The following is a 14,505-nucleotide window of genomic DNA, read 5'->3' as shown; positions in this document are numbered from 1 at the left end:
TTTACCTAATGAACCTGCAGTATTTGAAATCTCTCACCATAAAGTCTCTTGGACTCTAAGGATTGATCCATTGACCTGGTTTACAGTAAGCTGAACCTCCTTTCTTCGGGAATTGGTTGTGCCGTGGGAAACACTGTCACCTGGGTGATCCAGCCGTGTCTCTACTTAGCCCACGTATGATATCAAGCGGGGGCAGGTGGCCCTGGTTTGTGGGAAATGGCCTCAAAGGCAAAATAATGTCAGGCCATATTTGGCCAGAGCTTCCCCATCCCTGGCTTTCTGGAACCACACAAACATGTAGGGTCTGGGAACAGCTCACAGCTACTTTGCTCCATGCTGCTAGGTTAAGCTCGATGCTCACTAACTTTGATTTGGAGCAAAAAACAAACACACACATAACCTCTGTGTATGCCATGTTACATACACACACTCAATGCATGTGTTAGTTTGCAGGTAGATATTGTTACAGGGTGGAAATGCGATGCAGAACAACTAGTACCTTGTTAGTTGAAAAACACGAATTCTTTTCTTTGGAATCTGTTGTTATTTCTTGAGAAGTTGCTTGATAGAACTCCACACCAAAATGCTCCCGCTCCCCCCCCCCAATTTAAATCCTCAACAACTCAACTTCTAAAAATGCCACCCCCTGTTCACTGTACTCCTCAAGCAAAATATCAGAGTGGTGTCCTTTTGAGGAGTCTTGGGCAGCAATCCACATTCCCACTGAAACTAAATGGCAAGACTCTTATATATTTGAATGAGGCCTAGCCACTTATAAATTCCAACCCCCATATATGTCTATTTGCGAAAGAAATATTAAGTCACATATACTAGAGGGACCTGCCATCACTAGTCTATAAACTAGAAATGCACAGCTTACTGGTGTAAACAGGGACATTTTCCCTCCCAAGGGGAAAAGGCTTCCTGTCTCATCCTGTTAATCTGTTTGACATGCAGTGTTTTGCAGAACCTTTGAGAGAGCAAGGGAATGTGCAGAACAATTTTTAGAACAATGGGGGAGGGGATTAAAAAAAGAAGAAGTAAATCCACCCTCTAATAGTGGTGATGGAGTGAAAGGGAGGGATGGGAAAGCATTTAAGAATTATTAGTGCCTGCTTTTGAAAGGAAGGTGGGCTGGAAAATAGAGCTACATATGCCTTGCTCCTTATCAAGAGATGCAGAGCACTGGAGGAAGCCAGAAATCTTATGCTGGCAGGCTGAATCTGATAAATATAGCTACCATACCATGAAGAGACATTGGATGGTACAAGGCAGCTGGCAGAGATGATAAGAGGTATATTAAATAGGTTTTGGGTAGGGAGTTCTCAAAGCATATAGATGCCCATGTGTTTTTTTCAATCCTAGGGCATTTCCCAAATACAGCATGCAAGAAACAATGTGTGTGTGTGTGTGTGTGTGTGTGTGTCCGTACTTGCATGTACAGAAATGATACACACACACAGAGTACAGTACTGTATATGCAAGTAGTGCCCCACACATGCTTCTGCTGCTGTAAGTGAATTTCCTGAAGGCTGCTGATGGCTTGGCTTGATACTGCAGGTTTTGTTCTGATAGGATGAACAACGGCAGCTGAATAATGTTAATCACAGCAATGACTTTAATCGTTGACACTGAGTGGAACTCAAGAGTGGGATGATGCCTTGCTTCTGTTCCACACACACACACACACACACACACACACACCCCACAAAGCTTCTTTTCTTTTTCAGGCTCTCCCAAAGCAATTAGAATCTTTTTTCGTTAAAAAGCTCTAAAACTTCTAGAAAAGAAAGTTGCCCTCGTTTGAAACGGGCTTTGCTCTCCGTGTTCTGGCAGCACCTGCTTTTGCTTCATTAGAGCATGTTGGCTTTCCTTAGACCAGTAAATGACTTCATCACCTGAGCCAAAGCGGTCATGTTTCAGGTGAGGTGGGCATCATCCTGAAAACCTCTCTTTGCCAGGTGCTGGGTGGCAGAGGATGACTCATGCTGTACTTTATCCTCATTTGTGCCCAGGTTTCTTATGACTAAAAAGGGAGCACAGCACCTTTAATCAGTCTGTGGGCCACTCTCCCTTTTTTAAGCAAACTTCCTATATCCTAGTTTCTACACACTGTTTTCCAGAGGCACCAGGGACACATTCTAAGCCAGGCAAAAACACTCAAGGGGTGGTATCAAGTGGAGGCCCACAGGCCAGACAGAGAGGGAGGCCTCCGTTTCACTGGTAGTCAATGGGGCAGGTCAGGCATAAGAACAGTGTTTCTCAAATTGGGCTCTCCAGCTGCCATTGGACTACAACTCCCATCATCCCTGGCAACTGCTCCTGCTAGCTAGGGATGATGGGAGTTGTAGTAGTCCAAGGACATCTTGGAGGTTTATCACCCCCACAGCAGGGTGCCTTTGGAGAGCGAAATGCATGGTATGCTGGCAACATCAGCTCTGCATACTTTGAAAACTCATGGAATCATGGAATTGTAGAGTTGGAACGATGGCTCAGGGGTAATGAATTCCTGTTTAGTCCCCAGAACCAAGTTGACTTTAATTCGAAGGAAGAGGAGATAAATATATATACCGTATGTTTAATAGTCAGCTGTCAGTTGATAGAAATGGAAACTAGCTCTGCTGCTTCCTTTATGGCTTCAACTCCCCCCCCCCAAAAAAAACTTATTACCTTTCTTAGTGACAGGGATGGTTTAATGCAGGCATCCCCAAACTTCGGCCCTCTAGATGTTTTGGACTACAATTCCCATCATCCCTGACCACTGGTCCTGTTAGCTAGGGATCATGGGAGTTGTAGGCCAAAACACCTGGAGGGCCGCAGTTTGGGGATGCCTGGTTTAATGCTACTGTTTGCTCTCTAGATGTTACAATGTGTCAAACACATAGACTTTTAACTGCTGTAAGTTTTATTCAGTGGGAATGTATAGTTATACGAGCCCAAACGACTTGTACGAATGGGACTGTCACTGTCGGATAGCCAAGTCCTCCTGTCCCATTCTGCCTCTTCTTTGCCTTATTTTCTGGACTTCTAACTAGAATGACCACTCGCAGCCTCTCACAGAGGTGTACTATTTGGACTTGAATTCTCCCTGGAGATTCATTACATCAGGAGCTGCCCTTCTAAATTTCTTCCAGGGCTTAGATTCCACTGACCAAACTGTGGAAGTCAGATTCATACTACAGAGTTTTGCAAAAGCAATAGAAATGCAGTTGTAGGGCCAGAACATCCAGTGTGCGGAAGACCATGAAAGTAAAGGAAGGTGATGAAATCAGGCCTCCATGCAAGCATTTATATGAATGCATAGCCTGTAGAGTAGCAGCTTGGGGATGGGAGGTGAGGGAATTTGTTTCTGTCTGCATTTTAGTGAGAAACTAGCTAATGCACACTTCTGGAACCAGTGTGTGAGTCCAAACACAATCATTGTGCAGGGCACCAAAACTAGGGTTGCCATACATCTGGAATTTGTCCTGGATTTCAATGTTGGAATTATAGTCCGGTGGAAATCGGTAAAATGTCACACAATGAAGTGTGCGTTGATTTCCCAAAAACCAGCTTTTGTGCCGTGGATTTTTACTTCTTGAAATATGGCAACCCTAACCAAAACATGTATTTTGACCCTTAAAAGCATTAACCACTTGACTGCACATCTTTAATAAGTTTCTTTTTCTACTTCCCATCCTACTTTTTTAAAGAGCAGATTCTCAAACAACATAATTCTGCCTTATTGTTACTGTTATTATTACTATGATGATGGTGATGATGATGATGGTTTTGCAGCATACGGCCTATATATAGAGCCCACTCTCTGAACAGTCCGTTGGCCATCTTTGCTTCAGCCAAACTGGAGACGATTAAGCTGCTACACTTAATAATGCAGCATGCTTTTTGTCGAGCCATTTCTTCAGCATTTGGCACATTATATAACTACAGAAGTACAAGCGGTAATGCTCCTCTTCTGTAACCACTCCTGCTGATTCCCCACCACCACCACAAGTTGTCAGTATTAATGACTTTGAGAGTACTTAACTGTTGCTTTATCTTGGCAGCATTCCTTCATTCTGTCCTGTTGCCTAAACCAACCTTGAAAGGAACCCCAACAAAAATTATGTTTAGAAGTAAGGAAGTTTTTATTCTGTGTGTAATCCTATTTATTTTTTAAAACACTGTCTGCTCATAACGAAGACTGAAATAGGGTGGGCTTTTATAAACTGTTGCTCTGGTACCTTTGGTAGCCAGAGGTTTGTTAGCCTTTTCATAGTTACGATATATGCATGAACTGTAACCCTATTCTTATTAATCATGATTATATGCTTATTCAGATTGTAACTTCTTTAAGCACACAGATTTTCCTAATGGTGCTTGTGTATATTCTGCAATATTTCCTGTTATTTATTTTTGCATGAGGTTGATTGGATTTGTGTGTGTGTGTATTTTATATATATATATATATAATATGTGTATATTATATATATAATTTTTCCAGTATTTGCACAGAGTGCCTCATGTACCTATTTGCAAACCATCCGGAAGAAAATGCGGAGAACAATGGCAGGGGGGAATTACTGGCTATAGGATGTGATGGTTTGAAGTGTTAATAAATGACGAAAATGTTTCATTTGTCCTTTTCTGCGCTTCATTTACAAATGGCTGAAATGTGAGGAGTTAATTTTAAAGAAAACGGATGTGCTTTTCCCAACTCATGGACACCAGATGCATGTTTACTTTGGATTCCACCCCACCGCCCCAGTTGTTATTTCATCCACCCTTTCTCCTTGCCAAACTGTGAAAAAGAAAAGCTTTGAAAAGAAAATGTGGAAAGGGTGTTTTCTGGTGCTGCTTCCACACAGCTGGATTGTAGCTACATTGTTTTCCAGCTGTCACAACAAGTTTTTTGTTTTGTTTTCTGGGAGAGAAAGTGGGAGCGGGGAGAGAAAACCCACTGCACCCTAGTCTGATGGTGATTCTGGAAAAGATGGAACTGCAATGTCTCATAGCGTGCAATAGAGCAGGCACGTCCAACAGTAGATCACTGGTCGTCTGTGGTAGATCACTGGTAGATCAGTGGCTCCCCCCAAAGAAGCTCAACAACTTTGACCTGAAAAAGGGGGTAGATCACTGCCATTTTTTAATTCTGTGAGTAGATCGCAGACTCTTGGGAGTTGGCCACCCTGCACTAGAGTTTACCTGAGAGTGGGCATGGGGAACCTTTGACCCTCCAGATGCTGATGTACTACAACTCCCATCAGGCCCAAGCAAGCATGGCCAGGGATTATGGGAGTTGTAGTAAATCAATGTCTGGAAGCCCAGAGGTTCCCTACACCCACCTTAGAAGAATGGCTGCATGGGTTGTTATCGTTGTTGCTTTTTCATGCCATCAGCTCAGCATTTTGGTGCCTTGAAGTTGAAAAAAAGGTGCCGTGTTACATGGTGAGTTTTGCAAAACATCCCATCTTCTACCACTCCGCCTGCCTAGGACAGAGGGATGTAGTTGAAATCTGATTCAGTTCACATTTATTTATTTTAATTATATTTATTGATTTTGCAAAATAAAACATACAACACACACACAAAAAGAAACACACAAGATATACACAAAAACACACGCAACCCCAGAGTCGGTCATGACTGGACCTAATGGTCAGGGGTCCCTTTACCTTTACCTTACATTACAAACACTACAATAAAAAAAATCAAAACATTCTTCTATCAAAAAAACTATCTTTGTTGACTTCCTCCAATCCCTCCCCACTACGTTTCATTATATTACTTCCATATCTTGATTCCAATCTTCTTAATAATTATCTAAACAAATTATATCACTTACTAACTTATCAATCTTACCCAGCCAGATGGGCGGGTTATAAATAATAAATTATTATTATTAAATTATTATCTCTTATAATTATCTCAAAATACAAATCTGTTCTAATTAAATCTTAAAACTCAATACAATAACAACACTTAACTAAATCTTAATATATAATAATAACTAATAATCTTCCACAACCTCTTTATACTTCCAAATCTTTTAATGAAAACTACTAATCTTACCATTCTTTTCTAAATAAACTTTAAATTTCTTCCAATCTTCTTCCACCGATTCTTCCCCTTGGTCCCGGAGTCTCCCAGTCAGCTCAGACAGTTCCATAAATTCTATCAGCATCTGCCAATCGTCCACCGTAGGTACATCTTCAGTTTTCCAATTCTTTGCTAATACTATTCTAGCTGCTGTTGTGGTATACAAAAAAAAGTAGTATCTTTCTTTGGTAATTCCTCTCTAATTATCCCAAGTAGAAAAGCTTCTGGTTTCTTGACAAACGTGTTTTTCAACACTTTCTTCAATTCATTATAAATCTTATCCCAGATGCTTTTTACTTGGGGGCAATTGATTCAGTTCACATTTAAAGGTGAACCTATCTAATTCACACTTTTCTGAAACAACATGTCAACTGAAACTCTGCCATCCTTTGAAATTTGCACTTCTCTGAATTTGGCAATGTAGTTCTCCAGCCAAACCTCATATGTGGGCATTAAAGTGTTCATGCAGACTGCAAATATTAGTGACGATGACACAAAAAATGCATTATATTAGAAGGAAATGCTTTGCAGAAATGTGTATATTAGGCGAAATTGTGCATAGAAATAGAAATTTGCACAGAAATTCTGGTGAATTTTCACACCCTTTAAAAATAAATATATAGATCACAAAGTGATGTGGAAATGTCGAGAACCAAACTTAAGAATGGAGAAATGAACTGAAATAAACCAAAACTGACAAATTTGCCTATCTCTATCCCCCCCATCGGCTCAACTGGAACTAACTACCACCTGACTTCTCCACAAACTGCCTCCATTTTATTTATTTATTGAATTTATATACCGCCCTATACCCGCAGGTCTCAGGGCAGCTTACAGAATAAAATCAAAATATAAAACCACAAAATCCGTAATCAGAATAAAAACAACAACCCAATAACCCCCCCCACACACACACACAAAAATCCGACATTTTAAAAGGGTATAGGATATCAATCAAATCAACTAAAGGCCTGGTTAAAAAGGAATGTTTTTGCCTGGCGCCTAAAAGTGTGTAATGAAGGCACCAGGTGAACTTCCCTGGGGAGAGCATTCCACAGATGGGGAGCCACTGCAGAAAAGGCCCATTCTCATGCTGCCACCTTCCGGACCTCTCGAGGAGGAGGCACACGAAGAAGGACCTCAGAAAATGATCTCAGGGTTCGGGTAGGTTCATATGGAAAGAGGCGGTCCTTGAGGTATTGCGGTCCTGAGAGGGAGGTCTACTTGGCTCCAAATTTGCCATCATTTTGACGCCATTTTGTTTTCCCAAGCATTTGGGCATAGGGTTGCCAGACTCTATAGAGGACAGGACTTCTGTGCCTTTAACTGCCCTGCTCTCTTTTGAGTCTGGAAACCTTAAAGAGAAACCAGCAGACCCTTTGTTTAATTTCCAAGCAAAGGGTGACCGCTGGTTTCTCTTTAAGGTTTCCAGACTCAAAAGAGAGCAGGGCAATTAAAGGCACAGAAGTCCTGTCCTCTATTGAGTCTGGCAACCCTATTCGGGCATCATTGGTTACTTATTTTGAACATTCCTCTTTGACAAGGGATGGGATTTGTCAAGCAATGGCAAGCAGCTAGGAGGAAGATGGGATTCTAGACCAGTCCATTACCTGCTGTACTGGCTGTTTGCAAAGCTTGCAATCTGATATGATACAGTTACTCCTCTATCTCATTTGTTGCATGTGTACATCTGAAGGCAACCCTGTAACGGGAAATTTTTAACGTGTAATGTTTTACCATTTTTTATGTGCTGTAAGTCGCCCAGAGTGGCTGGGGAAACCCAGCCAGATGGCAGGGATATAAATAATAAAATTCTTATTCTTATTATTACATCAAGCCTCTAGAACCAGCAATTCCTAGCCTTTGGTTCCCAGGCAAATTTGGGCTGTGACACCCATCATCCTTTAAAGCCATTATTATTATTATTATTATTATTATTATTATTATTATTATTATTATTATTATCCCTAGATGGCACAGCCCATGTGCAAGAAAGATGGGAATTTTAGTCAGGAACATCTTGAGTGCCAGAGGTTCCCATCCCTGCACCATGGCTTAGACTAGACCAGGGGTCAGCAAACTTTTTCAGCAGGGGGCCAGTCCACTGTCCCTCAGACCTTGTGGGGGGCCAGACTATATTTTGAAAAAAATATATGAACGAATTCCTATGCCCCACAAATAACCCAGAGATGCATTTTAAATAAAAGGACACATTCTACTCATGTAAAAACACCAGGCAGGCCCCGCAAATAACCCAGAGATGCATTTTAAATAAAAGAACACATCTACTCATGTAAAAGAACACATCTACTCTGCACATGGGGTCACGAAGAGTCGGGCACGACTAACGACTAAACAACAACAACAACTCATGTAAAAACATGCTGATTCCTGGACTGTCCATGGGCCAGATTTAGAAGGCGACTGGCCGCATCCGGCCCCCGGGCCTTAGTCTGGGGACCCCTGGACTAGACAATGCTCTTAACTTTTTGTTGTTCTTTACAGATCTACTGTTCCCATGCTATTCTACCCATAGACCAGGCATCCCCAAACTGCGGCCCTCCAGATGTTTTGGCCTACAACTCCCATGATCCCTAGCTAACAGGACAAGTGGTCAGGGATGATGGGAATTGTAGTCCAAAACATCTGGAGGGCCGAAGTTTGGGGATGCCTGCCATAGACACTGGGGCAGTGAGATTAATACCCATGGCACCCAAATGTAGCAAAAAATACCTCCGTACCCATTTCATTCACCTGTGCCTGTTTAAGGTTTCCAGAGACTTTGGGTACAAGGTAAAGAAACCAAACATAGTTGCAACTGCTGTCATACAGCTGGTGGGGTTTTTTATTTTTGCAAAAAAAAGTTTTTACCTGTTTGCTTTGCCATTGTGGTGCTACCTACAAACTCTCAAAAAAGAAGTATTGCTGTAGAAGGGTCCTGTTGACGCCACTTTGAGCTGCTGTTCGAAGACTGGAATTGCTCCTAGTATATTTGCTTTTCAGAGCCACTAAGAACAAACCCCACTTTCTGATCCAAAACAAGAGACTTGATCTTTGCTCTGATTTGTTTTCAAAAATGTTAAGTATTAAACCACTGCACACACCATGGTAGCTATTGGTGTGACCTGAAAGGATGGTGCTTTGAACCTTCCAGCAAAGAGGGGAAAGGCAAGGTAGGGGTTATCAAAGGAGAATGCTCAATAAACTTTTTTTATCTTTCTGAAAAATAAGATCATCCTCCTGTCAAGTGTTCAAAGCTTTTGAAATAAAATACAGTCAAAACAAAACAATTTATGCCACATTAGAAATGTCTATGCTAGTGCCCTGAGTGCTCACTGGAAGGACAGATCGTGAAACTGAGGCTCCAATACTTTGGCCACCTCATGAGAAGAGAAGACTCCCTGGAAAAGCCCCTGATGTTGGGAAAGATTGAGGGCAGAAGGAGAAGGGGACGACAGAGGACGAGATGGTTGGACAGTGTTCTCGAAGCTACGAACATGAGTTTGACCAAACTGCGGGAGGCAGTGGAAGACAGGAGTGCCTGGCGTGCTATGGTCCATGGGGTCACAAAGAGTCGGACACGACTAAACGACTAAACAACAACAACAACAATGCTAGTACTGAAATTTCTTCCAGGGAACGGCAAAGATATTAATGGGGGTAACTGTGTTGAGTACAAATGCAAGAGTTGCCAAGTGAATTAGAAGAATCAGGAATGTTTGTTTATAACCGGAATATTGTTCTGTACTGGAATTTGCAAAACAATCCGGATAGGCAAAGAGCAATGAGATCCTTATAGACTGGAACATAATATTGTTGATGAGCTTCAAGGGCTTTAGTAATTTTCATGATGTGATCTAAATAGACTCTTGTTTGCTGTGAAAAATCAAAATCTTGTGTGTGAATTTTTTTTATTGTACTGTGTTTCTACACTTTATTGTCGATAAGCAAAACACGTAGTCTAATGGCATCTTATTAACACTGATGCGTGTGGCCCCTTTATCTTCAGCACATCTCAACTTTTCATAGAAATGTTACCAACCACCTCCTCTGTTTCGTGGCCTTCTGACACCTCTTTATATTAACTTTCGTGTCTGTTTGTGTGTCAGCTGAGAATAACCTTTCATATATCTGATGAAGGCAGCTGTAATCCAGAAAAGGATAGGCTACAATAAATCTGAGCCTTTGCTTAAGGACATTGGTGACGTCATCTGTGGCCAAACCTTATAATTTCCACACCCAACAACCTCATGCCCCTCTGTTCTGTCATCTGCATCGGCTTCCACACATCTTGTTGGTGTTGTTTTCATTCCTGAATGCAAACCAAGACCTAGGTGAGGAACCATGACTCTCTAAAAGAATAAGGTGCAACATCCCTTTGCAGGGGTAGTCAACGTACTGCTCTCCATATATCATTGGCTTCCACCTCCCCTCGATCCTAGCCAGCATGATAAACTGTCAGGGATTATAGGATGTCCATCAACATCTAGAGAACCACAGATTCCCCACCACAGCCTTTGGAGACTGCTTCCCACATTAGAAAACCATTGGACAATTTTAACGCATCTGATGAAACGTATAAAAGTATGCATTGTGCATTCAGGAAGCTTTTTCTCCTCCCAAATACTAGCCCTCAGGGTCATCTGGTGAAGATGAATGTTGGAAGATTCAGGACAGGCCAAAGGAGGTTTCTTCACACAACTATGGAACGGTGCTCACGGCTGATGTAGCCGTGGGTGGCTTCGAAAGAAAATAAGACAAATTCATGGAGGGCAAAGCTTTCCATGTCTACCAGCCATGATGGCTATATTCTACCACTGCTGTTGCAGGCATTATGCCTCAGAATCACAAGTGGGGGGAATGGTGATTGCGTTCATGCCCTCCTTGTAGGCTTCCCAGAGGCATGTGGTTGGCCAACGCAATGAGTGTGTTTCTATCCAACGTAGCACCAAGTTAAATACACCGGGCCGTACATTTGCACAAGAGAGTGCACAAGCAAGTCGCCTGTAACTTTGTTGCACAACAGATGGTGCAATTGGTTGCAGAGTGAGTTTCCGTTAGCGAAAACGCTAGCAGCTTTTGGACTGTAGACCATTAACTCTCGATTTGTTTGAGGGTGTAGGTGTTGCTCATGTAGCCTGTGACTTTCCAGATGAGGTGGCCTATAAATGTAAGTAACACAACATGATGACTTGTTGCTGCAGTCCTGCAGGTGCTTCAATGCATGTGAGACCCAGTCACTTCTATGGGGCCTACAAGGGCTGAACGATAAGCAGGACTGCAGTTTTCGCCATCTGTTCCTCCCCCTCAACGTGAAAGCTGCTCCGATTATGTAATAAGAGGATGAAAAAATATTTTTGTACCAAGTAACATTGTCATCTGTGATCTCTCCCCCCCCTCCTTCATGTTCCTGACCAATTTTAAAAAAAGAAATCGCTGGGGGGGGGGACCTGTTTCATGCTGTTCTACTCTGTCGCATTGGAAAACTGTTAGAGCAAACAGGTGCTTGGGGTGGCCAGATTTACACTTAGCGAGTTTATCTGTTCTTTTAGACTATGTTTTACTTATTTCCTATTTTATTAACTTAACGTGTGTCTTTCAGGCCACCCCTCAGGGCAAAAACAGCCCTCTTTAAAGCGATTTGTAACATAAAATCTGCAGCAGATTGCACCTGTACTTAAAAAACTGCAATACCTGCCAGTTTACTCCTGGAGGAAGTTAGTGGTGTTACTATTGGTCTATACAGCCTCCTCCACTCTGGGATGATCAGCCAAAAAATACTGAGGCTGTTGTCAAGTTTGTTTAAGAAGAGGGAGAGGTACAGCATTTTGCCGGAGGAAAGTGGGAGCTCATGTGTTTTCCATGATACAAAAAAGTTGTAGGAGGCATCATCTCAGAAGAGGCTATCTTCCTATCTTACTAAGTCTCTTGGGCTTGCCGATTGTATGGTTGGCAGATTGAATCCGTGCGATGGGGTGAGCTCCCATGGCTTTGTCCCAGCTCCTGCCAACCTAGCATTTTGAAAGCATACCAGTGTGAGTAGATAAATAGGTACCGCTGCAGCAGGAAAGTAACTGGCATTTCGGTCCCGTTATGCCAGAAGCTGTTTAGTCATGCTGGCCACAAGTCCCAGAAAGCTGTCCTCTGCCTGAAGCGAGATGAGCGCCGCACCCCATAGTCCAGTGATGGCCAAACATGGCCCTCCAGCTGTTTTGGGACTACAGTTCCCATCATTCCTGACCACTGGTCCTGTTAGCTAGGGGTGATGGGAGTTGTAGTCCAAAAACAGCTGGAGGGCCAAGTTTGGCCATCACTGCCATAGTCAAATTCAACTAGACTTAACCGCCCAACCAAAGGTCTTTTACCTTTTCTGTCTTTTTTAATATGCTGCTTGCTGACTTGCAAGTTTCTCTGTGAAAACCGTGTAGCTATCTTTTTGTAATGGCTGTACAACAAAGCACTGGATATAAAGAGCTGAATGTGTGCAGAGTTATGAGCTGTGGATTTAAACCAGGGGTCAGCAAACCTTTTCTTTTTTTATTATTAATTTTCATTAAGATTTTCAAAATTTAAATACAAAAGATACAAAAAAAAACAATAAATTTCGAATTTCCACATCACATTTCCACATCCGGTTTACAACTAGTAAAATATTAAAAGAACAATTGATAATAATAATTAAAAAGAAAAAAACAGAAAAAAGAAAAAACCAAACCATACATCGTAATTCAAAATTTCTATAATGGACCTCCTCGAGGCCCCCCTCTAACGGTTCATTGCATATCGAACTTCGCAGGTTCTAGTCATACTTTCACTCCCTATATGCAAATTACAATTTTCCTTATATTTTACTATCCAACTTAATTTCCTACTCTAAATTCCTATTTAAAAAAAGACAAATTTCTTAACTCTTAACCTGCAACATACATAATTGCTTAGATTACTCTTCAAATATCAATTTTACAATACTTTTTATAATAAATGCCCAGTAGAAAGGATTCTGGTTTCTTAATAAACGTGTTCTTGAACACTCTTTTCAATTCATTATAAATCTTTTCCCAGAAATCCTTAACTAGTGGGCAAGTCCACCACATGTGATAGAATGTTCCTTCCGCTTTTTGACATTTCCAACACTTATTGTCCTGGTTGTGGTAAATCTTAGCAAGTTTCACTGGCAGGGGTCAGCAAACCTTTTCAGCAGGGGGCCGGTCCACTGTCCCTCAGACCTTGTGGGGGGCCGGACTATATTTTGAGAAAAAATATGAACGAATTCCTATGCCCCACAAATAACCCAGAGATGCATTTTAAATAAAAGGACACATTCCACTCATGTAAAAACACCAGGCAGGCCCCACAAATAACCCAGAGATGCATTTTAAATAAAAGGACACATTCTACACATGTAAAAACATGCTGATTCCCGGACCGTCCGCGGGCCGGATTTAGAAGGCGATTGGGCCGCATCCAGCCCCCGGGCCTTAGTTTGGGGACCCCTGATTTAAACACTTAATTTTTGTGATCTGCCTGCTAAAATGACAATGGAACAGCAGCATCTGTACCATCAGTACAGTATCTGTTTTGGCACTGGAGTTGCCAGTATGGTGCGCTCCAGATGATTTCAGACTCCAGCTCCCATCAGCCCCAGCTAGGATGGTCAGTGGGCAGGGAAGATGGGACTCGCTGTAGAGGGCAGCAGGCTGGCAATGCCTGGAATAAGATCCAGTGTAGAGTGATGGTTAGTGTTCTGACTATGACCTGGAAGTCCAGGATTGAAATCTCCTCAGCCACGAAGCTCACTGGGTGACGTAAATTCTGATGGGGTGGGTGAATTTGACGCATTTCTCAAATCTATGCTGCTAATAAGAGTTTTCGTCTTTTCCTTTAGCTGAAATGTTTCCCTTAATAAAGCTGAATAAATAGTTGCCGTAACCTCAGGCATACAATCTTAAAAGGCACATCAAAAGGAATAAAGGAGCGGGGGGGGGGCAGAAACCAGATCTTAGTTACAATGTTGTTATAAGGACCAGCTGGAATAGAAAGAATTCAAGGAGAGCACAAAAGTGGCTGGCCTCTCAGCAGAGTGGCACACATTTTATAGCACAGCTGCACCATGAGGCAGTGCTAGCATGTTTGTGGGGTTTTTTTGTACCATGCAATATGTGAGCTTAGATGCAAGCTGTAATTAGCTGATGCAATTGATGCCATATAAGAAACAGGAAGATCTACACTTCACATACAGGCTTTTGTACCACTGCAGTGCCTTCAAGCACTGGGGCTGGAGTTTTTTTTACAGCATTCTTGCAGGCATGAATATGAGCTGTGGTTATTAGACTGCTGATTTGAGACAACTGACAGTAACTTTTTTAAAAAATCAAGATGCTAGCTATACCTTTTTTAAGCCAAAGTGCCACAAATTCATGACACTTT

At 42.0% G+C, this 14,505-nt stretch overlaps 1 protein-coding gene across 2 annotated transcripts in view; it reads left to right on the top strand.

The window, feature by feature from the left end:
* PPM1F (protein phosphatase, Mg2+/Mn2+ dependent 1F) overlaps window positions 1-14,505 on the top strand; it is a 60,122-nt gene that overhangs the window by 37,723 nt on the left and 7,894 nt on the right. The window contains exon 8 of one of the 2 annotated variants that reach the window (XR_015947371.1): window positions 8,584-8,601. The exons of the other annotated variant lie outside the window; for it this stretch is intronic. The gene's annotated coding sequence lies outside the window, so the exon portion shown is untranslated. Of the gene's footprint in view, window positions 1-8,583; window positions 8,602-14,505 lie in introns of those variants that run through there. 2 annotated transcript variants of the gene reach the window in all.

The sequence above is a fragment of the Zootoca vivipara genome, chromosome 16, assembly GCF_965207765.1.
Source record: "Zootoca vivipara chromosome 16, rZooViv2.hap1.1, whole genome shotgun sequence".
Lineage (NCBI taxonomy): Eukaryota > Metazoa > Chordata > Lepidosauria > Squamata > Lacertidae > Zootoca > Zootoca vivipara.
Note: the sequence above shows the minus strand (reverse complement) of the source record. Positions and strands in the feature narration are given on the sequence as shown.